Raw genomic sequence first — 22,920 nt, forward strand, 5'->3', positions numbered from 1 at the left:
TACTGCTATTGCCACCTCATGCAACAAAAATAATCAGAACAAAGTTTGGGGAATAATCATTTAAATTGCTGTAAAAAACAGTGATGTGAAGAGAAATTAGACTTTTCTCTCCTCCTCCAGAAGGCAAAATTATAAAATTTACCAATAGAATCCAATAAATCCCTTGAATCAGCTACATGCTGGACAACTGGGTAGCTATATTTTTCAGTGTCCGTGGGAGGAAAATTGAGGCAGAGCAAGAGAACAGCAAAACAAACTCTCGTTCAGTTCCTGATTGAAAATACTCCTGAAATATTTGGAGAATATACCCTCATGCTGTTATTGTAAACACAGGCTGTAAGTGCCAGCTGTGCTGAAGACATGCCATGTAAGAGGGTAGCCCTCAAGTCCTCAGGGACCAAGGAACTTTGTTTTCAATGTGTAGTGTGCTAGAAAAAGCACTAGACTAGAAGCCAGGAGGGCAGAACCAAGTTCCAGTCCCATCTGTGTCACTGGGACTAGATCTTGGGAAAGATCCTTTCCTTCTCTAAGTCTTTGCTTCTCACATGTGGGCCACTGGGAAAATCACAATTGCTGCCCAAAATGGGAATGAATTGTGACTGGATATGTGGAGGGAATGCCTGACCTAGAGAGCACGTTCTAGTCCCATCGCTACTAGTTTTGCTTCTTCACTCCCAAAAGATGTGATAAGAAGCACTGTGACCCAGGTAAACAGAGGTACAGATTTGCAAAGGGCCCTGATCCTACAGGTAGAGAGGCATAAATAGAAGAAGTTTTATTTGTTTCCACTGGGAACCATAGGTAGTAGCTGAAAGAGTAGCAGGAGTAGAGTGTCAGCAGCTGGTGGTCAGCCCCAATGCCTCACGAATGGCCCACAGTTGGGGAAGTTGGTCCTAGGAGTAGAGAAGGTTAGGGAGCTCATATTCTCATGCATATGTATGCCCACAAAGGCACACACTAAGGCAGCACAGATATTACAAGATGCGGTATATATGTATGTCCTGAGCCACTAAGTCCTATGCCTATTTGACCCATGGCTAATAGTAGGATTTGTAAATTTGCCTTCTCAGCTTACCACTTCCCTTCTTAATGGTCTCATTCTTACAATGTGATGCCCACTCTTGATACTTTTCCCCAACAGATAGTCGTTACTCTCTACTTTCTCTCCTGGTATATTATTCAGAACATGGCCTGGGTTTTAATCCCAGCTCTGAAATGTCCTAGCTATGTTACCTTGGGCAAGGAGCATCATCTCAGTGAGTCTCAGTGTCCTTGTCTGAGAAACGGGGAGAATGAGAACTTTGCTGAAGTATGGGTGAGGTTTTTTAATTGGATGAGTGTAAAGTACCTACTACAATGCTGGCTGCTAGCAGGGGCTTAGTAAAATGGCAGTTCTCTCTCTCTCTCTCTCTCTCTTTTTCTTTCGAGACAGAGTTTTGCTCTGTTGCCCAGGCTGGAGTGTAGTGGCATGACTTTGACTCACTGCAACCTCTGCCTACTAAGTTCAACCGATTCTCCTGCCTCAGCCTCCTGAGTAGCTGGGATTACAGGCTCACACCACCATGCCCAGCTAATTTTTTGTACTTTTGGTAGAGATGGGGTTTCACCATGTTGGCCAGACTGGTCTTGAACTCCTGACCTCAAGTGATCCGCCCACCTCAGACTTCCAAAGTGTTGGGATTACAGGTGTGGGCCACTACACCCAGCCATGACAGTTCTCTCTTCTTCCCTGCTTTCACTCTACATTTCCATAAAAGGTTGCTCTGAGTGAAGAAGAAAAGGGGTCCTCAGTATGTGGGACTTTGAACCTTCATCCCCTGTTCCATTTCTATCTTCTTTACGTCTTTGACCTTCTTGGAATACTGAATAAAGGTTTGGGCTTGTTTAAAAAGAGACATCCATAACTCTGGAACAAAGCAAACCCTGGAAGGAATTAAAACCTATGCCTCATCGACTTACTGTTCCATAAAAATTCAAAGCCAGAAGGTTCCTTACAATTCCTAGTTTACCCTCCGTAAGTTACAGATGGGCCTCAAGAAAAGCAGATTTATGCCTGAAGTTACACAGCAAATTGATGGCAAAATAGATTTCAGAGCCCAGGAAATGCTCTCTCATAAGCCCCCAGTGCATGCTCCATTGCCTTCTGGGAGTTCATGACCCTGTTCTTCATGGTATCCAGAACTCGTCCCCACTTCCTCCCCACCCACCCCCACCCCCGCCCCACAGACATGGGTCATATCCTATGCCAAAACTTATGGGCTTTGCTTAGCTCTGAGAGGTAGATCTAGGCCACAAAGAAGAGGGCATGGTAGGAATAGACACGCAGGATCCCAGCAGAGGCAGAGATGGTGGTGCTTGGAGGCTTGCTTAGCAATCTGAGCAGGACCTGACACTTGAGTAGCCCATGATTACCCACCATGCCTCTGAGCCCAGTACCCCTAATCCTGGCAAAATCCCATGGTCTACCCCTCTGTCTCTGATGCCACCCTCACCTGCACTCCGGACACCTTCCATATGGTTGCTCCTATGGCTGCCACTGTAGCACCCCAAGTTCCTAGGCAAGGGCTTGGAGCCCCACTGTCTTCAGAAGGTGGCCCATGTTAGGTCTCTGGGGACATACACAGAGGTGGGAATATTACCCACCAGCATCTCCACTGCCTCAGCCCCCTTTTTGCCTTCTATGTTAACCCTCTGGAGCATGCCTTTTCCTAGTAGTCTAAGCCATCTTACTTCATCCCTCTGACTGTGCTAACCCTACTCTTCAAGTTGAGCAAGTCTACTTCATTTCCGATCCCTTCAACACTGCCAAGCATGTCATCCATTTCAGAGGAATCAGTGATCACCATTGCCCCCAGTACCTACCCACATATGAAGCTATAACTATGTCCTGAGGAAATTGAAGAGGGCAGCAATGGTGACAGGGAGAAGCCTACAGCATTCTGGAGGATGCTGAGTACCCAAGCATCTACTAAACAGAAGCAGAGGGGAAGCAAAATAATGACCTTCAAGGGCTTCTGTAATCAAATCACCTGACTCTACTTGACAGCCACCCTTCAAAACCAAGAAGGACTCCCCAGAAAGCAGCAGAAAAATCAGCCTGGAGATGGCTAAAAAGTGAATCAAAACAGGATGTTTGAAATAGGGAGTCAGAACAAGGAAGGGTCTAACCACATTCACATCACATACTATCTGATCCCCAAGAAAGGGAAGGTTAGAACTAATCCTCAGACTCCCTGAAGAACTACTCATGCTTAGATGGCATGATGTTCTTTGGGCAGCATAGACTTCTGGAGCCTATGGATACCACTTATACAACACAGTCACAAGCTTCTGAGCTAAAAGTGGCATCTCAAGCCACCCTCAACAGTATTTATCATGCTGGTGTGCACAGAAATTGGGTCAAAAGTGCTTTCAGCAGTTGGGCCTTCTCTTATTTAAGGAAATACCTGCTCCCATCACTGTTTTGGAGAGTCATGTGATACTTGATCAGTCCAGTACAAGTGAAACCCTAAGATATCAGATGACCAAAACCTTCAGTGAAGCTGAAAGCTCTTATCAAGGAAATTGTAATCTGATAGGAAGGAGGAAGGGGGGCTATGGAAGGAGGGATTGAGGTGGTACAGAGAACAAGTCAGAAGTAGCAATGACTTTGGTGTATGGTTCAGTTGGGATGCCACCTCAGTTGGGATCTTCATCCCAGAGCTGGACTTCCTTTGAGGTATTCCAGAATCTACTGAGATCCCACTGCTTCGTCCTTATAGCTTCTGGTTTTAGAATCAGACAGCACCAGCAAAATGGCCTACTCCATAACTGGAAGTTTCTTGCAGAAGGGATGTTGATCTCTCCAGGGGTACTTGAACTTGGGGCATAGGGTAGGAAAAAGATTCTTAATTTCTGTTTTACCTGTAGAGGAAGAGGTCAGAAAGGCATTTGCAGAATCCAGAGTGTTGTGGGATTTGGGTAAGTAAAGGAGGTGACAGAGGTGATGCAAAAGAGGTCCTCACACTGTGGGAAATAATAGCATAAGAAAGGACATACAGCTTCTTGAATCTCCTTCACCTAAAATCCTCCCATAAGGGATACCCTGGGTCTAGCAAAGTGTGAGAGCCCAAAGAAGGGGTATTGGGGTATCTAGCTCTTTCCTGAGAGCATAGAGGCCAAGTTTTTGGGATATGGGATATGAAGTAAGAAACCAGCAGTGGCAAGAAAAGCCAGAGAGAAGAGAGGGCTAAATAAATTGGGGAGAAGGCCTGAGAGATACACATTGTTCTTACAGCCATCAAAACAGTGGATGGGTAGAGAGATGAGGCTAGAATTCCAGTCACTATATTTAATGGATCTATCAAACATAAAGAATCCTGGTCCTCTGTGGGCCCAACAAAAAGCAAACTAACCACTGTTAGCCCTTCCTCCTGTTTCTCCCAGTCAGTGAAAGCACCATACATCCCACTGTATATATTCCTGAAGAACAGTCAAGGATCACTGGTAGCATATGCTCAAATCCTAAGGCCTTCTGCACCTTCCTCCCTGAATTGGTCAACCCCAAAGTGAGTACTCACCCAGGCCCAAAAGACTCTCCACCCCTGTTCTGTGGGCTATCACAACAGAGTTAATAATTTAAAAGGACCCATCTAGGCTCTAGGTAACTCTGCATTTGCTGTCAATGTGCTCTTACAATTTATTTTTTCTGGGACAGACATGTACTGAAAATGCCTGGGAACTACTAGCAAGATGCCAACCCTGTGATGGGAAGACTGGCAAAAGAGCACAAAGAGACAGTACAAACACAGGCTCAAGTTGCAATACCAGGGCCTCTCCCACTGGACCCAACATCTTCCCCCATACCTATGTCCATACTCAAAGTGAACTCTAGCCCTCTCTCCCAGAAGCTCCCTCACTTCTGTACTTTTACAGTTTCCTCTTCCCACTGCATTTGGCCCTTCCCCATGGTTCCTAGAAATCCCTCAGCCTTCACCAGTACCCCATGAGAAGGCCAGTGTTAGCTGGAAAGCAGAGTATTAGCAACATCCTTAACCTTCTGTGTGCTCCTGGGAGTTACTTCCCTTTCTCTGAATTTAAATTTACTTACTTGGAGCCTGAGATTAATAATCTCCATTTTGCATGCTACATATGAGTAGTGAGAGTTGAGTTCAAGCCAACAAATATTTATTAAAACCTGTCTACGATGTGTCAGGTATCAGGGATGTAGAAATGAAGCAAATGCTTTCCCTGCCCTCAGGAAGCTTACAACCTAGTTGGATAATTAAGTGAAAGAGAGTCAAAAAGGCAGGACACTGTGGAGGTTGGGTGGATGAGGTTTCTGAAAGCTTTAGAAGTTTCTAGACAGTGGTGAGATACAGAAAGTAGTAGAAACTACCACTAGGAAGATTTTTGAATGCACTTCCTGCCTCCCAGGCAACTTCAAGGCAGGTTTCCTTTTCTCTAAGCCCTCCCATGGCTGGGGAGTTGGGAGGGGTGCAAGTAAACACAAGTAAGCATTTGAGATCCACTATTTAGGTGTCCAAGATTCAGCCTGTCCTTTGAAGATCTGGAAGTTCAGATTGTCCATACCTTGGTCATATCTCATTGACCAGTGAGGCATGATTTATAGAGAGAAAGCATTGAGGTGGCAGGGAGATACCACCAAACTGAGGAGCTGTACACCTAGGTACTGGACCTAGCTCTGGCTCTAAAGTGGGCTTCAGGAGTCCCCATCTGTGTCATCAGCAGGAAGTGCAGGGTGAACTAGGTTTCATAGTTTTTAAACTGTGCTCTCAGCATCTTGGAGTTCCTCAGGGACACCTTAGGCAGAGCGAGGGATCATAAGGAATTAATCAGGGAGCTTCTTGGACTGGAGTCTTTATTCTTAATAATTCTACTTGAATTGCTTTCATAGGCATCCATGTGTGTTATCATTGGAAGAAAAGCTGAGTCTACACAAGTTGAAAATCACCATGCTATGAATCACTGCTGATTATGCTTGTTTTTGACTTTGCTGGGCTGTGGGTCTAACTCTCTGTGAAAATTTAAGCAAATTCTATAACCATTCCAGGTCTTGGTGGCTATCATTTCTTCCTCACCGAGAGGAGAGCTTGGCTCACACCTGTGGCCCCCAACCTCTCCACTACTAGGACCATCTCGTCATGTTTCCTGCACCGGGACTCATATTTGGGAAATTTTTGTCTGCTGAATAGGTTGAATTTTTTAATAATCCAGTTTCCCACTTTTTCATGATTCAAAGACACATAAAGACCAGTCAGAGCCTTTGATCACCATGAGACAAGCTGTGCTTCTGAGCCAAAAAAAAATTGATATTTGAGTAAAGCTTGTGATGCAGCTTTATTGTGGGCAAATATGCAATTTCTGCTATTCCTCTTACAATATCAGAAATCTTTCCCCACCCTCCACTGCTCTCTTAGACGGTCTCGGTTGGAATCCACCAAGGAGGAAGATTTGGTTTCTACGACCCCTTTCCAGCTTTGCTATGCCTGGGGGTGTTAATAGAATAAGGGACTGGAGTCTTAAGGGAAGGGTTTATTGCCACCTGCATGGAGACAAATGGTAACAAAGACTATGGGGGCTTAGGCAGGGTCTGTCTCCAGCTTGTTTGGTAGGGAACAGCCAAGCCAATGTGTCTCCTCTGTTGCTTCCCATATGCTGCTTCTGCCTTCCCACTGACTCATTCTGCCCAAATCTTCAATTGCAGTGCTGAAGACCATCAAAGGATGTCATGAGTTTCAGCTTCAGGAGGATGAAGACAAAGAAGCAGATGCCCAGAAGGACTCTGAAGTGGAGGCCCCACCCACCCAGACAGAGGCACAGGTCAAGCCAGCCCAGGAGATCAAGAAACACATATGTTTATTGCGGCACTATTCACAATAGCAAAGACTTGGAATCAACCCAAATGTCCATCTGTGACAGACTGGATTAAGAAAATGTGGCACATATACACCATGGAATACTATGCAGCCATAAAAAAGGATGAGTTTGCGTCCTTTGTAGGGACATGGATGCAGCTGGAAACCATCATTCTTAGCAAACTATCACAAGAAGAGAAAACCAAACACCGCATGTTCTCACTCATAGGTGGGAACTGAACAATGAGATCACTTGGACTCGGGAAGGGGAACATCACACACTGGGCTTATCATGGGGAGGGGGGAGGGGGGAGGGATTGCATTGGGGAGTTATACCTGATATAAATGATGAATTGATGGGTGCTGACGAGTTGATGGGTGCAGCACACCAACATGGCACAAGTATACATATGTAACAAACCTGCACGTTATGCACATGTACCCTAGAACTTAAAGTATAATAAAAAAAAAAAAAAAAAAGAAGCAGGCTCAGCCAGCAGAGACGCAGACTGAACTTGCCCAGGAGATGGCCAATGCACAAGCTGAGCCTATGGAAACATAGGATGAACCAGTTGATGCAAAAGCCATGCTGGCCCACATGCAGTTCAAGCTAGCCAAGCTAACTACAAAGCTAAGACAAAGGCCAATGCAAAAGCTAATATGGCCCTGGCACCAACTGAACCAGTTGAGGTACAGGCTAAGTTACCTAAGGTAAAAGTCAAGCTGACTCTGGTGCTCTCTGTGACTGAGGTACAGGTGAACTCACCCAAGGCAAAGGTCACACTAGCCCCGGCACTTATTGAACCAGCTGAGTCACAGGCCAAGCCAGTCAAGGTGCAGGCTGAACCCACTGAGTTATGGTTCAAATTATGGGAGGTGTAGGCTGAGGAACAGACTGAAGCAGCCAAGGGGCAGGCCAAAGTAGCTGAGAAACAAGCCCAGCTAGCTGATGAGCAGCCTAAGTCACAGGCCAAAGCAGCTGAGAAGCAGGCCCAGGGGCAGCCTGAGGCACAGGTGGAAGCTGCCAAAGGAGCAAACAGAATCTGCTGGAAAACAGGTCAAACCAGCCCAGGAACCAGTTAAGGAACAGGTAGTGGCACAGGTCAAATTAGCCAAGAAGCAATCCAAAAATGCCAATAAACAGGCTGAGGCACAAGCCAAGTTATCCAGGGTGTAAGTACGGTCTGTACCATCCCAGGTGCAAACTGAGGCAATGGCCAAGGCATCCAAGGAACAGGCTGAGACATAGGTCAAACCAGCTGAAGTACAGACTCAACAAACCAAAAAGCAGGCCAAGCCTGTTAAAAAGTAGGCTGAGGCACAGACTGAACCAGCCAAGGAACAGGCTGAGCCATATGAGGAACAGGCCATACCAGCCAGCAAGCAGGCTCAACCACTCAGGAAGGAAGTTGAGCCAGGTGAGAATCAGGCAGAGGCACAGGAGGAGCTGACTGAAGTCCAGGCAAAGAAGCAGGCTGAACCCCCCAAGATTCAGGGTGAAATCTGTGAGGTATAGACTGAGCTGGGCCAGGCACAGGCTAAGTCAGCTGAAGAGCAGACCAGAGAGCATGCTGAGCTACAGACCGAAGTAGCTAAGATACCAGTTGAGGTGACTGAGGCTCAGGCCAAACCAACTGAGGAGTAGAGCAAGGAACAGCATAAACTGGGTGAGCCAACCAAGCCACAGCCCAAGCCATCTGAAAAGCAGCCTGACCCAACAAATGTACAGGCTATGCCAGTCACCACGGCACTATCACCATCAGAACCTATTGCATGCCCCAAGGAATCAAGCCAGCCAGCACTGAACCACAAACACTCAGGTTTCTGTCATTCTGCAGGTCAAGTCAATCATGTCCAGCTCATCCTCAGAGATGGGTCTGAGGCACCAAAAATCCTTCTCCTCCAAGTTGAGGTGATAGATGGAACTGGCCAGGGAGCCCTCACAGGCATCTGCTCAGACAGTGAAGCAAGAAAGAGCACAAGTCAATGCCTGCATGCAAGGTTTGACATGTTCCACTCTGCTACCTATTGCCTTCTCAGCAATTTAAAACCTCAGACCATAAGGACCCTTAGGGAGGTTAACAACCCATTCTCTTGCTAGAGTATGTAAGGATCTTTAAGGGTCCAATTTAAATGGGCAAAGGGAGTATCCAACTCACTCTGAATCCTGGGCATCCTTTTGGAACTGTTGGGTGCTCGCTAGTAAAGAATCTCACCAGTTGTGGTTGGGTAGGCAAGTGGGCCACACAGGGCTGCAGGGCCTGAACCTGGCTTAGGGTACCATGGAACGGCATACTGGTGAGGCTGGCTTGCTTCTCTGGATTCTGTCTTCCTGCTGTGCCAGATGCCTACTGGCTCCATAGTAGAACCTGGCTTCTTCTATAGGGGTGAGGCCAGCCCATTTCATCCTTCTATGGACTGGGACTAAAAGTATGCATGACTAGAAAGTAGGTAAGTGAGAGAAAGCGGATAAGTTTGGAGTAGTTGCTCTGCATCCAGGGTCCCCCACCCACCCTACCCCATAAAGTGTGTAGACCACAGGTATTTCCAGAACGGTTTCCACAGCTTTAAGAATGGCACTTTGGTTTCAGGCAGGAAATGGCCATTGTTCAGTTTGACTGCAGGCTAGTTGCTAGAAGAGACCATAGCTTTCAGTTGGTTCAAAATTTGCATCTTACAGAAGAGGAAGAAGGCCCAGTGTCACATAGTACATTTTAATTCTAGTGGCAGAGCCAGGTCTGAAAAACAGTAGTCCAGATTCTATAATTTTATTCTGGATATTTTTTCTTCATGAAATGAAGGTGAATTATAAACAACCAAAGTCTGAGAAGGGGTATTGCATAGTGATTTAAGACACAGGCTCCAGAACCATGTTGTTTCTATTCAACTATCAGTTCTTGTTGCTTTGAAGCTGTGTGACTTTGTGCTATTTACTTATACCCAGCCTGTTTCCTTATCTTGCAAATAAGGATATTAATATCTAAGACTATTACAAGGATTAAATGATATAATACATTTAAGAGCTACTAAAGGACCCCTGGCACAAAGTATGCACTCAATGACATATTAGCCAGTATTTTCTGGCAAACTTGGTGAGGTATATTTTATTTCAAATAGGGACATGTGAGATAAACATACTCATCTAGGATGTGGCTGAAGATTCAACATAATAACTGATGTGTTGTGTGATCTTGGATGGGCGACTTTATTTCTTCATGCCTCTGCTCTTCATCTATGTAATGAGGATAATTACTGATAAGAAGTGATAGTGAGGGGTTATATATAACACTACTTTGGGGAATAAAAAGAAGTTCACAGGGGTGAGGAGAAGAATGGTTATATAATTGATAGGGTGATTGGTTGGAAGTGGGAAACACATTTAGCATAGGAGAATTCAGACTTGCAGTGATCAAACCATGTTTGCCTTTTCCACAGAATAGAGAAGTATAGGGCACAAGGGAGTAAATCCAGGATTCTCGGTTCTCAGCCACATAATGGCATTGAAACTGGCTCAGGACAGTTCTGTCAAGCTGGGAGGGAAAGAAAAGTGTATTCAAAGACTTCACAAGTCCTCTTCTATCCCCATTATTGACACTTCTTTCAGACTTTTATGTTCTTTAATGATCCTCTCAAACTCCCAGTGGTCCAAGCATATAGCACATAGCCTGATCCTCTTGTTATTCTCCTTCTCTCCCCTCATAATTCCCCTATATCCACTGTCACTCACATCCATGCCCCACCATTATGCATAGGTCAGGCCCTCATCAACTCTCACCTGGACTAATATATCCTAATATAGCTTCTCACAATTCTATCCTCCCTAATGGACAGACAAATTTTCTCAGATAATAGGATTATTAAAATAAGAGGCAAAAAGGAGAAATTATTGTAATGAATAATGAGGAAACATTTTCCTGGAATCTAGAAAAGAGACCACAGGTGAATAGTGATCAAAGTGCTCAATAGGGAGATAAAGTAAAGCATCTGAACACATCGTAGTAAAATTTAAGCATATTAAAAAGAAAGAGAAAAAATGTAAAAGCTAGCTGAAGAAAGAAAAGCTCATCTCCAAAGGAACAATAATCAGATTAAACTCAAACTTCTCAACAGGAGTATGGGATGCAAGAATTGTAGCTTCTATGACACTGTTCTAAGCACTTTACATATATTAAATCAATTCCCTAGAAAGTCTATGGAGTAGGTACTATTATTATTCATTTTATAGATGGAAAAACTGAGAAAGAGAAAGGCTAAATAGCTTATACAAGTTTATACATCTAGTAAGTGGCAGAGCCAGGACTTACTTAAATCCAGGCAGTTTAGTTCTAGAATCCATGCTTTTAACCACTATACCATATAGCCTGTATTGAAGTAACATTTGAGAAGATTTTAAATGAAATAATTTTACGCTTTTGGTTCTCATCAAAATAGCATAAACTCACATTTCTCTGATCTTTCCCTATTACTACACTTAAAAACCCTGGAAGTAACACAATAGACAATTATAAAAGAACTCAGAAAGTTGAAAAGAGGGCCAGGCGCGGTGGCTCAAGCCTGTAATCCCAGCACTTTGGGAGGCCGAGAAGGGCGGATCACAAGGTCAGGAGATCGAGACCATCCTGGCTAACACGGTGAAACCCCGTCTCTACTAAAAAATACAAAAACGGCGAGGTGGCGGGCGCCTGTAGTCCCAGCTACTCGGGAGGCTGAGGCAGGAGAATGGCCTAAACCCGGGAGGCAGAGCTTGCAGTGAGCTGAGATCCGGCCACTGCACTCCAGTCCGGGTGACAGAGCGAGACTCTGCCTCAAAAAAAAAAGAAAGTTGAAAAGAGGAAGGCAGACTGACTAGATATTTCAATCTTGATGAATGACAATTCAGTGAATTCCCTGAATTTTTCTTTTTTTTTTTCTTTTTGTATCTTCTCTATATCCTAGGCTGGGCACTGCAACCAAGAACTGCCAACAGTAACAGATTTTGTTGTTGTTGCTGTTGTTGTAAGATAGATGTTGTGGTCTATTTTTTGTTAGAATAGATTTTTTAAGACTAAAGAAAAGATTGTTCTCTCTAGCCAAAGGAAAGGGAAGGGAACAGCAAAGCAAGATAGAAACATTTTGTTTTTTTAACAATGCCAGCCATACAACAGCATAACAGAGTGGACAATCCTCTTTATTGTGGTGCCAGCAGAGATCAGATAGAAAGTATTATTTCCCACTCTTCACCTAGTCAGCAGGCAGGCCCAGGTGAGCTCTTTCTGCCTCTGCTAGGAGGGTGCCTGCACACACAAGCAGGGAGTTCTAACCCCTGTACCTCACCCAGTAGCAGCAGGCAGAATCAGGTAAGTGCTTTCCTCCCATGCCAGTATCATCAATAGAGAAGGAACAGAACGTCCATCTCCTTCCCCACAGCTGGAAGCAGTAGATGACCCAGGGTGGTGCCCCCCATCTGTAATAATTCATTGTCAGAGGAAACAGTGAAGAGTTTGGACTCTCACCCCTGTTCAGTGGTGGTAGGCAATGCCCCTCACTTTTACAACTAGAGAGTAAGAGGAGAATCTAGGAAAAGAAAGGGAGATTCTTTAAACCTGCATAGGAAGTACTGGGCAGACACCTGACAGATCGCAAAATGAAACTGATCAGAATCAAGATCCAAAAGGTATGAGAACTTAACCAAAGCATGGAATGCCATCCAGACTTTCAGAGTGGCCTCTGAGTGACATACAAACTAAACAGACTCAAATAGAAATACAAGGGATAGGAAATTTGTAACATTGAAACCACAGCTCTCAAAAGTAGGCCAGGATTCAGTTTAAGTTCATTGTTTCTTTGTTGACTTTCTGTCAGCTTTGTTGACTTTGTTGACAGCTGTCTACAGCTGTCAGTGGAGTATTGAAGTCCCGCATTATTATTGTGTTGCCATCTATCTCACTTCTTAGGTCTTGTAGTAATTGTTTTATAAATTTGGTAACTCCGGTGTTAGGTGCATGTATATTTAGATTGTGATAGACCTTTTATCATTATATAATATCCTTCTTTGTCTTTTTTAACTGCTGTTCCTTAAAGTTTGTTTTGTCTGATATAAGAATAGCTACTGCTTTTGGTGTCTATTTGCATGGAATGTCTTTTTCCACCCCTTTACCTTATGTTTATATGAATCCTTATATGTTAACTAAGTCTCTTGAAGACAGCAGATACTTGGTTGGTGAATTCTTATCCATTACGCTATTCTGTATCTTTTAAGTGGAGCATTTAGGCCATTTACATTTAGCATTAGTATCGAGATGTGAGGCACTATTCTATTCATCACGCTAGTTGTTGCCTGAATACCTTTCAATTTTTTTGTTGTGTTATTGTTTTATCAGTCCTGTGAGATTTATGCTCTAAGAAGGTTTTATTTTTGTGTATTTTGACTAAGAAGGTTCTATTTTCACGTATTTTCAGATTTTGTTTCAAGATTTAGAGGTCCTTTTAGCAGTTCTTGTAGTGCTGGCTTAGTAGTGGCAGATTCTGTCAGCATTTGTTTGTCTGAAAAAGACTGTGTCTTTCCTTCATTTTTGAAGCTTAGCTTCACTGAATACAGAATTCTTGGCTGACAATTGTTTTGTTTAAGGCTAAAGATAGGACCCCAATCCCTTCCAGCCTGGATTTCTGCTGAAAAATCAGCTGTTAATCTGATTAGTTTTGCTTTATAGGTTACATGATACTTTTGCCTCACAGCTTTTAAGATTCTTTCTTTCATCTTGACTTCAGATAATCTGATAAATATGTGCCTAGGCAATAATCTCTTTGCAATAAATTTTCTTGGTGTTTTTGAGCTTCTTGTATTTGGATGTCTGGATCTCCAGCAAGGCCAGGAAAGTTTTCCTCAATTATTCCCTCAAATATGTTTTTCAAACTTTTTTTAGATTTCTCTTCTTCCTCAGGAACACCAGTTATTCTGAGGTTTGGTCATTTAACATAATCTCAAAATTCTTGGAAGATTTGTTCACTTTTTGAAATTCTTTTTTCTTTATCTTTGACAGATTTGGTTAATTCAAAACCTTGTCTTCCAGCTCTAAAGTTTTTACTTCTATTTGTTTAATTCTATTATTGAGACTTTCAGTTTTATTTTGCATTTCTCTAAGTGTGTCCTTCATTTCTAGAAGTTGTGATTGTTTTTTATTTATGCTGTCTATTTCTCTGGAGATTTCTTTATTCATATCCTCTAACATTAAAAAATTTTTAAGTTGGTATTCACCTTTCTCTTGTGCCTCCCTGAGTAGCTTAATAATTAATCTTCTGAATTATTCATCTGGCAATTCAAAGTTTCATTACTGGTTTGGATCCATTGATGGTGAGCTAGTGTGATCATTTTGGGGATGTTAAAGAACATTGTTTTGACATATTACCAGAATTGTTTTTCTGGTTCCTTCTCATCTAAGTAGACTATATCAGAGGAAAGATTTGGGGCTCAAGGGCTACTTTCATATTGTTTTTGTCCCACAGGGTGCTCCCTTGATGTGATGCTCTCTCCGTTTCCCTAGGAACGGGGCTTCCTGAGAGCCAGACTGCAGTGATTGTTATTTCTCTTCTGGGTTTATCCACCAATGGAGTTTTCAGGCACTGGGCTGGTACTGAGGAGTGTCTGCAAAGAGTTCTGTGATGTGATCCATCTTCAGGTCTCTCAGCTATGGAGACCAGCACCTACTCCAGTGGAGGTAACAGGGGAGTGAAGTGGACTGTGTGGGACCTCGATTGTAGTTTTGTTTAGTGTGCTGTTTTTCTCTACTGCTGGTTGTGCTGGCTGTAAAATTGTCATGTGGATAGCCTCAGGACCTCTGGCTAGCCAGGATGTTACAGGCAGTGGGATTAGCTGTTGATTCCTCCTCTCATGGGGCAGGGTTGTTCTGTTATGAGTTGCTGTAGTGGTTAAGTTGGTTGCCCCTAAGCTAGGAAGTGGCACTTTCAAAAGAGAGCATCAGCTGTGGTAGTATAGAGAGCATACAAGCTTACCCTAGGGTTGCCTGGATAAGTACTTGAGTTTCTCAGGTGGTGCATGGGGCCATACAGCTCCCAAGAGATTATGTTTCTTGTCTTTGGCTACCAGGGTGGGCAAAGAAAGACCATCAGGTGGGGAAAGGGTTAGATATATCTAACCTTAGACTCTTCTTTGGTGGGGCTTGCTGTGGCCGCTGTGGGGGATGGGGGTGTGTTTCCCAGGCAGATGAAGTTATGTTCCCAGGGGATTATGGCTGCCTCTGTTGTGTTATACAGGTCACCAGGGAAGTGGGGGAAAGCCAGCAGTGACAGGCCTCACCCAGCTCCTATTCAGGCAGAAAGGCCAATCTCACTCCTGCCATGCCCCCCCAATGGCACAAGTTTATGTCAAGGCAGCTGGTGAGCAGGGCTTGGAACTTGCCCCAGGCTACAAGCATCCTTGCTGAGAAAGCAAACGGATTTTCTTGCTGAGAAAGCAAACAGGGTTTTCAGCTTTGCCCCTCCCCACTGTGGCTTCTGTGCTCTTATCTGCATTTCTTGTTCACCTCCACCCCCAGATTCTGCCCTGGAAAATTTGCATTTGGTCAAAATTATTACAAAGTTCAGCTGGAAGTTTCCTTCTCCCTGTAGTCTTTCCCCAGTTCCACTGGCAGCCCTCCCCAAAGACCCCTGTGAGATAACGTCAGAAATGGGTTCTCTGGGCTTCCTTACAGGCCAGGAGTGCCTACAGGGTGCTTCCCACTGCTTCTTCTACTTTTGTATTTTGCTTGGCTCTCTAAATTTGTTTCAGTTCTAGGTAAGGTTAAATCCTTCTCCTGTGATCTGGATTTTCAGGCTCCCCACTGAGGATGTGTGTTCAGAGGCAGACTTTCCCCCTCTCACACTTTGGGCACTCAGTTTTTCAGCTCCTTCTTGGAGTTTGCCACAGCACACTGCTTCTTTTAAAGGGTCTGTGAATTCTTTGGTTTTCCTGGTATGTTCCTGCAGTAGTTCTTAGAGCAAAAGTCTACATGCTCTTCTGTCCATCCAAGTGAAACCTGCATCTTGCCTCCTATCTACCACTGTCCTAAAAGTCTAAAAGGAAAATTATTTTTGAGAGAATAGATGTGATTTTTAACTATTCATGGAATTAATGTTTGTGCATTAGTCACAGCAATACAAAGTCTTCCCAAGAATGTGAGTGTAATTTTTATTTATCATCCATGTGTTTTCATATCCTTAGAAGCACAATGTATACTCAATCAATGTTATTACATTTTGCAACTACTAATGGAATTATTATTTTTGTTTGTTTGGATCATAAAGGCATAGTAATATTTCGATTTTGCAAGTTTACTCCCAACAATTCTAGGTATTTAGTAAGCCCTTTAAGCTAATTGTAAAAGATAAACATAATCACAGAATACCTGTAAACATATTCACACTCTTCTCAGAAAGTCTGTCCTTGTAGAAACCAGGCTCTTTGTCAAAAGTGATTGACAAAATCAAGTTTGGTGTCATGTCCTGAAACTGAGAGGATGTTTAACCTGGCCTGAGAAAACAGGCCCCTACTTCACATCTGCTATCTTTGCCTTTGTCAGAAAATCCTACAAAAAATATGAAACCTCAGAACCTCTCTTCAGAAAAGGTGGAATCCATTGAGTTAGAGCAGAAACAAACTACTGTAACCCAACCTCACACCGCAGCATTAGTGGAGTCCCCCACCTAGTACTGTAGAATCAGAAACAGGAGCTGATTCTAGCCACAGGATGCTCTAGCTTTCTCCTTAGCAAGACCCGTATCCCCATAGAAACCAAGTGAGTCAACCAGAAAGCCTGCAGCTTGCAGAGAAGGGTTCCTAGAAAAGAAGGTCTGGCACAAGGCCTTGTCCTCTATCCTGGTTCCTTTGAAAGCCAGCAAAAAATAATACTGGGCCATAAACTGCCTCTTACACTCTGTGCCCACAAAAATGGGAAGCCAGATTTATGGAAGAAAAGGATGAGGTTTCCCTCTATGTCCCAGTTTTCCCTACATCCCCTAAAATAGAAGGTTAGATAGGCAGAAAACAGTTTTGCTTGGCTCTTAATATCTAAATCCTTACACTACTAACTTACATAGTATACCAGGCCATCTAATGTTAGCAGCTACCATTTGTCAAGTAACTACTCTGTGCCTTGTCACTATCTACACACTTTACAAACATTGTCTCATTTAAATTTGATTTTCACAACAACCCTCTAAGATAGATAATACTCTAAGCCTCATTTTACAAATGAAGAAACCAAGGTTAAGAAACATGCCCAAGGTCTCATAACCTTGAAGTGATAAGGCTGGGATTTGAACTTACATATGTCTTCCACTCTGCTGTGCTCTCTCTAATACTGAAGACCTGCCTATCTCTTTGCCACTTCTCCTACCCAACCTCCCATCTCCAGCAACCCCACATATACTATACCTTATTACACTTCCAACAATCATCTGCTCAGACTATCATCTATGAAACCTTCTCATCTCAACTACTGGCTTTTTGTCTACTTATTTTGCTAGCTATTGAGAGAAGTATATTTATGTCTTTTAGTTTACTAATCATTTCTTTTAGACCATTTCATTGGTCTAAGCTGCTTTTAAATCTGTCTGTTGAGATCTTTATTTCAATTTTTATACTTTTTTCCTTCTAGAATTCCCATCTAGTTCTTTCAAATAGATTTTAGCTCTCTGGAATTCTCCTCATTTCATCTATCTTTTCTCTTTTTCTTTTCTATTTTTGTGAACATATTAATCATAATTATTTAAAAGTCCTTGTCTGATAACAGTAATATCTAAAACATCTATGGGTCTGTTTTGTTTCTATTGGCTATTTTTACTCTTTCTCTTTCATGGTAAACCAGAATACCTCTGGTTTCTGGGGTGTTAGTTCTCCAGGGTTTCCAATGGAGAATTTGGCATGTTTACCCTTGATGGGTCCAGAATTTTAATCCTTGACTTCACACAGTTTAATGACAAAATCTTCACTTTACTTTCTGAAAGTTTTCTATTTAGCTTTTTAGCCTTCTAAGCTCCAGAATTTGGTAAACATCTTAAGGCGAAAACCAGCTATTCATAGGCTCAGTTCTCTGCCTTTCCCATGTACCTGGGCTCTGTCATATTCTCCTGTTTTGTTTTTCCAGCACCAAGGCACTACCAAAAGCTCTGTTGGTTTCTCTAACTCTCAGCAGCAGCCTTCTGACTGGAGCCATGTCTGTGTTTTCAGCCTAATGCAAACCAGAAAGCAGAAAATACCCACAGAGGAAAAATAGCTGTACAAATGTTAGTTTACCTCTCTGCAGATTTTACAGGCTCATAGGTGGAAGGAGCCTGCCTTATCTCAGATGAGACTTTGAACTGTGGAATTTTGAGTTAATGCTGAAATGAGTTAAGAGTTTGGGGGACTGTTGGGAAGGCATGATTGGTTTTGAAATATGAGGACATGAGATTTGGCAAGGGCCGGGGTGGAATAATATGGTTTGGCTCTGTGTCCCCACACAAATCTCATCTTGAATTGTACTCCCATAATTCCCATGTGTAATGGGAGGGACCCGGTGGGAGACAATTGAATCATGGGGCTGGTTTCCCCCATACTGTTCCCATGGTAGTGAATAAGTCTCACAAACCTGATGATTTTATCAGGGTTTTCCGCTTTTGCGTCTTCCTCATTCTCTCTGCCTACTGCCATCCATGTAAGATCTGACTTGATCCTCCTTGCCTTCTGCCATGATTATGAGGTTTCCCCAGCCACAAGGAACTGTAAGTCCAATTAAACCTCTTTCTTTTGTAAACTGCCCAGTCTCAGGTATGTCTTTATCAGCAATGTGAAAACGGACTAACACACCAACCTACACCATCCTACCTCGGTCTTAAGATGCATGCATGCACACACACCCTCACCTACACTATTTCCCATTCTCTGATTTTGCAACTTGCCTTGCATCGTAACATCAAATCTAAAATGGTCTCTCTGACATTCCAATTTCTTTTTAGTAGCAACATAGCAACAATATTCTGTTGTCTTACTTTGAACTGTGATTAGTTAAAATCCCCAGATATCATGACTCCAAAGAGTTGCCAGGCTAGGCCTCCTCCTTTACTTCTCATGGAATTCATTTAAAAAAAAAATTATTTTAGGTGAGGGGTACATGTGCAAGTTTGTTATATAGGTAAACTTGTGTCATTTTTTTTTTTGTAAAGATTAGTCCATCACATAAGTACTAAGCTTAGTACCCAATAATTATTTTTCCTGATCTTCTCTCTTCTCCCACCCTCCACCCTCAAGTAGGCCCCAGTGTCTGTTGTTCCCCTCTCTGTGTCCACGTGTTCCAATCATTGAGCTCCCACTTATAAGTGAGGGCATGCGGTATTTTGCTCGCTGTTCATGCAGTAGTTTGCTAAGGAAAATGGCCTCCAGCACCATCCATGTTCCTGCAAAGGACATGATCTCATTCTTGTTTATAGCTGCATATTACTCCATGGTCTACATGTACATTTTCTTTATGCAGTCTGTGATTGATGAGCATTTAGGTTGATTCCATGTCTTTGGTATTGTGAATAGTGCTGGGGTGAATATACACTTACATGTGTCTTTACGGTAGAAGTATTTTTATTGCTTTGAGTATATACCCAGTAATGGGATTACTGAGTTTAATAGTAGTTCTGTTTTTAGCTCTTTGAGGAATCACCACACTGCTTTCCACCATGACTGAACTCCCACCAACAGTATATAAGTGTTCTCTTGGCAGACGAGTCGGGTCGGGGAGGGGGCAGCAGCGCGGGGCGGGGGTGTGTCCCAGGCCCCAGCCCTGCCCAGGGCAGGGCCGCAGGGCGGACGGGAGAACCCTGGGCGAGATGGCCTCTGCTTGCGCGGTATCGCCGCGCCATTGTTGGGGGAGGGGGCTGCTGCTGAGCGAGGCGGAGTAGCCGACGAGCGAAGGCGTCAACGGCGGCGGAGAGGAGCGGAGGCGCCCCACGGAGAACACGCTGACTTGTTGCGTGTCCCTCAATGCCAGCTCCAAGCTGGGCCCGCGCGCGGGGTCCGCGCGTCCGACATCTGCGAGGCGGCGTCCGGGGACGCTTTGGCGGTAGTGCCTGCTGCTGTGGAGCCTGCCGAGTTTGATTTCGGAGAAGATGAGGGCCACCACCTGCAGCACCTCAGCGACCGCGAGATGCCGGAAGATTTAGTTTTGGAGTCAAACCCTTCTGACCATCCCAGGGCAAGCACAATTTTCCGGCGCAAATCTCAAACGGATGTGAGAGAAAACAGGAAGAGCAATCATTTAAACCATGTATCTCCAGGGTAGCTTACTAAAAAGTATAGCTCACGCTCAACAATATTTCTACATGACAGCACAATCAACCAGTCTAATCTTAGAACCACAGTAAAATGTGTGACCTTAGCAATATATCACCACATAAAGAACAGAGATGCAAATAGATCCCTAGATATTTTTGATGAGAGATCACATCCACTTACACAAGAAAAGGTTCCAGAAGAATAGTTTAAGTATGATCTTGAGCACAAGTTTATTTACAGATTTGTTCATACTCCTTTTAGTGCCGCACAGCTAACAGCTGAATGTGCAATAGTAACTTTGGTTTACTTAGAAAAAAATTTAACTTATGCTGAAACCGACATTTGTCCCACTAACTGGAAAAGGATTGGTCTGAGAGCCATTCTTCTTGCCTCCAAGATTTGGGACGATCAGGCTGTATGGAATATGTACTACTGCCAGATCTTCAAGGACATTACAGTTGAGGACATGAATGAAATGGAAAGGCATGTTTTTGGAGTTTCTTCAGTTTAATATTAATGTTCCTGCCAGTGTTTATGCCAAATACTACTTTGACCTTCGCTCCTTAGCAGGTGACAATAACCTGAATTTTCTGTTCGCTCCTCTTAGCAAAGAAAGAGCACAGAACCTAGAGGCTATTTCTAGATTGTGAAGACAAAGACTTGTGAAGAGCCCCTATGAGAAGGTTATATGAGGGGTTATAACGTCACGTCATGGCACCTTTATCTACAAAGATTGAAGAAATATCACCTTTCCTGCTCAAAACCCGGCAAAATTAGTGTTTTCATTAAAAGGATGGATCTCGAATTCGAGAGATTTATGGACAACAAGGGTTATACTCCATAGAAAAGAATGGGACCTTGTCAATGCAACGAAACATTCTTCTGTCCTTTTAAATTTAAACAGAGTTACAAAAACCACTCCAAAGTGAAGGTTCCTTTCACACACAGGTATTTGCTTACTATGTGGGCCGATAGCTGTGAACGATGTAAGGTTTTTTAAACAATAGTTTTAATTTTTAGACTTTAAAGACACTAACCATATAACTTTTATGTTTTTTCCAATTTTTCTCCCTCCCCACATTTTGCTGCATATGCCTTTAGAATCAATGCAGTATTACTAAAACATGGTACTCAAAGCCACTTAGGAGCACCATAGTTAGATATTGAAGCGTTCTTCCTCCCTACTGTTACCATTGAAGCTGCTAGTCATCGGCAATCATTTTAAACCAAAAAGCTGCTGGATAACATTTGTCATTCATATTCTTTGCAAACATTACTTTAGCATTTTAGCATGTTTGGGGGCATAAACAGAGGCAGTATCAGTTATTGATATCTACTTCTTTTATTTATTTATTTATTTTTTATTATACTTTAAGTTCTGGGGTACATGTGTAGAACGTGCAGCTTTTTACACAGGTATACACGTGCCATGGTGGTTTGCTGCACCCATCAACCCGTCACGTACATTAGGTATTTCTCCTAATGCTATCCCTCCCTTATTCCCTCACCCCCCAACAAGCCCCGGTATGTGATGTTTCCCTCTCTGTGTCCATGTGTTCTCATTGTTCAATTCCCATCTATGAGTGAGAACACGCGGTATGTAGTTTTCTGTCCTTGTGATAGTTTGCTCGTAATGATGGTTTCCAGCTTCATCCATGTCCCAGCAAAGGACATGAACTCATCCTTTTTTATGGCTGCATAGTATTCCATGGTGTATATGTGCCACATTTTCTTTATCCATTGATGGACATTTGGGTTGGTTCCAAGTCTTTCCTATTGTGAATAGTGCCACAGTAAACACATGTGTGCATGTGTCTTTATAGTAGCATGATTTATAATCCTTTGGGTATATACCCAGTAATGGGATTGTTGGGTCAAATGGTATTTCTAGCTCTAGATCCTTGAGGAATCACCACACTGTCTTCCACAATGATTGAACTAGTTTACACTCCCACCAACAGTGTAAAAGTGTTCCTATTTCTCCACATCCTCTCCAGCATTGTTGTTTCCTGACTTTTTAATGATCACCATTCTAACTGGCATGACATGGATTTGCATTTCTCTAATGGACAGTGATGATGAGCATTTTTTCATATGTTTGTTGGCTGCATAAATGACTTCTCCTACTTCTATTGGGATCCATGTTGCATTTCTTGTGAACTAAGAATGATGCTTCTAATTTTCTGATAATTTTTCCCTTGTTAAATAAATGTATTAATAGATATTTTCATAATGCCAACCAACATGGTGGCTTAGTGACGACGGAAAAAAAGTAAAGTGGTTTTAAGCTGTAATACAGCTTGGGCCCTCGAAGGCACTGAAGCATGAGTATAAATGCCATAAACCTTTTAAAAAACATCCTTTGAAAGTATTTTTTTTTTTTTAAGAGATGAGGTCTTGCTGTGTTGTCCAGGCTGGAGTGCAGTGGCTGTTCATAGGTGCAATCATGGTGCACTGCAGCCTAGAACTTCTGGCCTCAAGCCATCCTCTAGCATCAGCCACATGAGTGGCTGGGACTACAGGCACACCCGGCACTTGTCTCCTGAATAGCAAACTTTTAATTTTTTTGTTTCAGTCACTTTCAAAGATAGCAGACATTGACTGAGGCAAACAATTAAAAGCTTTATGTTCAAAATTTGCAAAATGAAGCTGAGCGTGGTGGTGCACACCTATAGTCCCAGCTACTTCTGGGGCTGGGGCTGGAGGACTGTTTGAGATCAAGTATTGGAGGCTGCAGTGCACCATGATGGTGCCTATAGGAATTGCTCCTGCACTCCAAACAGGACA

The 22,920-nt window shown here is 43.1% G+C and overlaps 1 pseudogene; it reads left to right on the top strand.

Moving 5' to 3' along the window:
• LOC105526112 overlaps positions 1 to 20,835 on the top strand; it is a 37,044-nt pseudogene extending 16,209 nt beyond the window's left edge.
• The last annotated feature ends 2,085 nt before the right edge of the window (positions 20,836 to 22,920 follow it).

The sequence above is a fragment of the Colobus angolensis genome, unplaced genomic scaffold (genome assembly GCF_000951035.1).
Source record: "Colobus angolensis palliatus isolate OR3802 unplaced genomic scaffold, Cang.pa_1.0 Scaffold576, whole genome shotgun sequence".
NCBI classification, from domain to species: Eukaryota; Metazoa; Chordata; class Mammalia; order Primates; family Cercopithecidae; genus Colobus; species Colobus angolensis.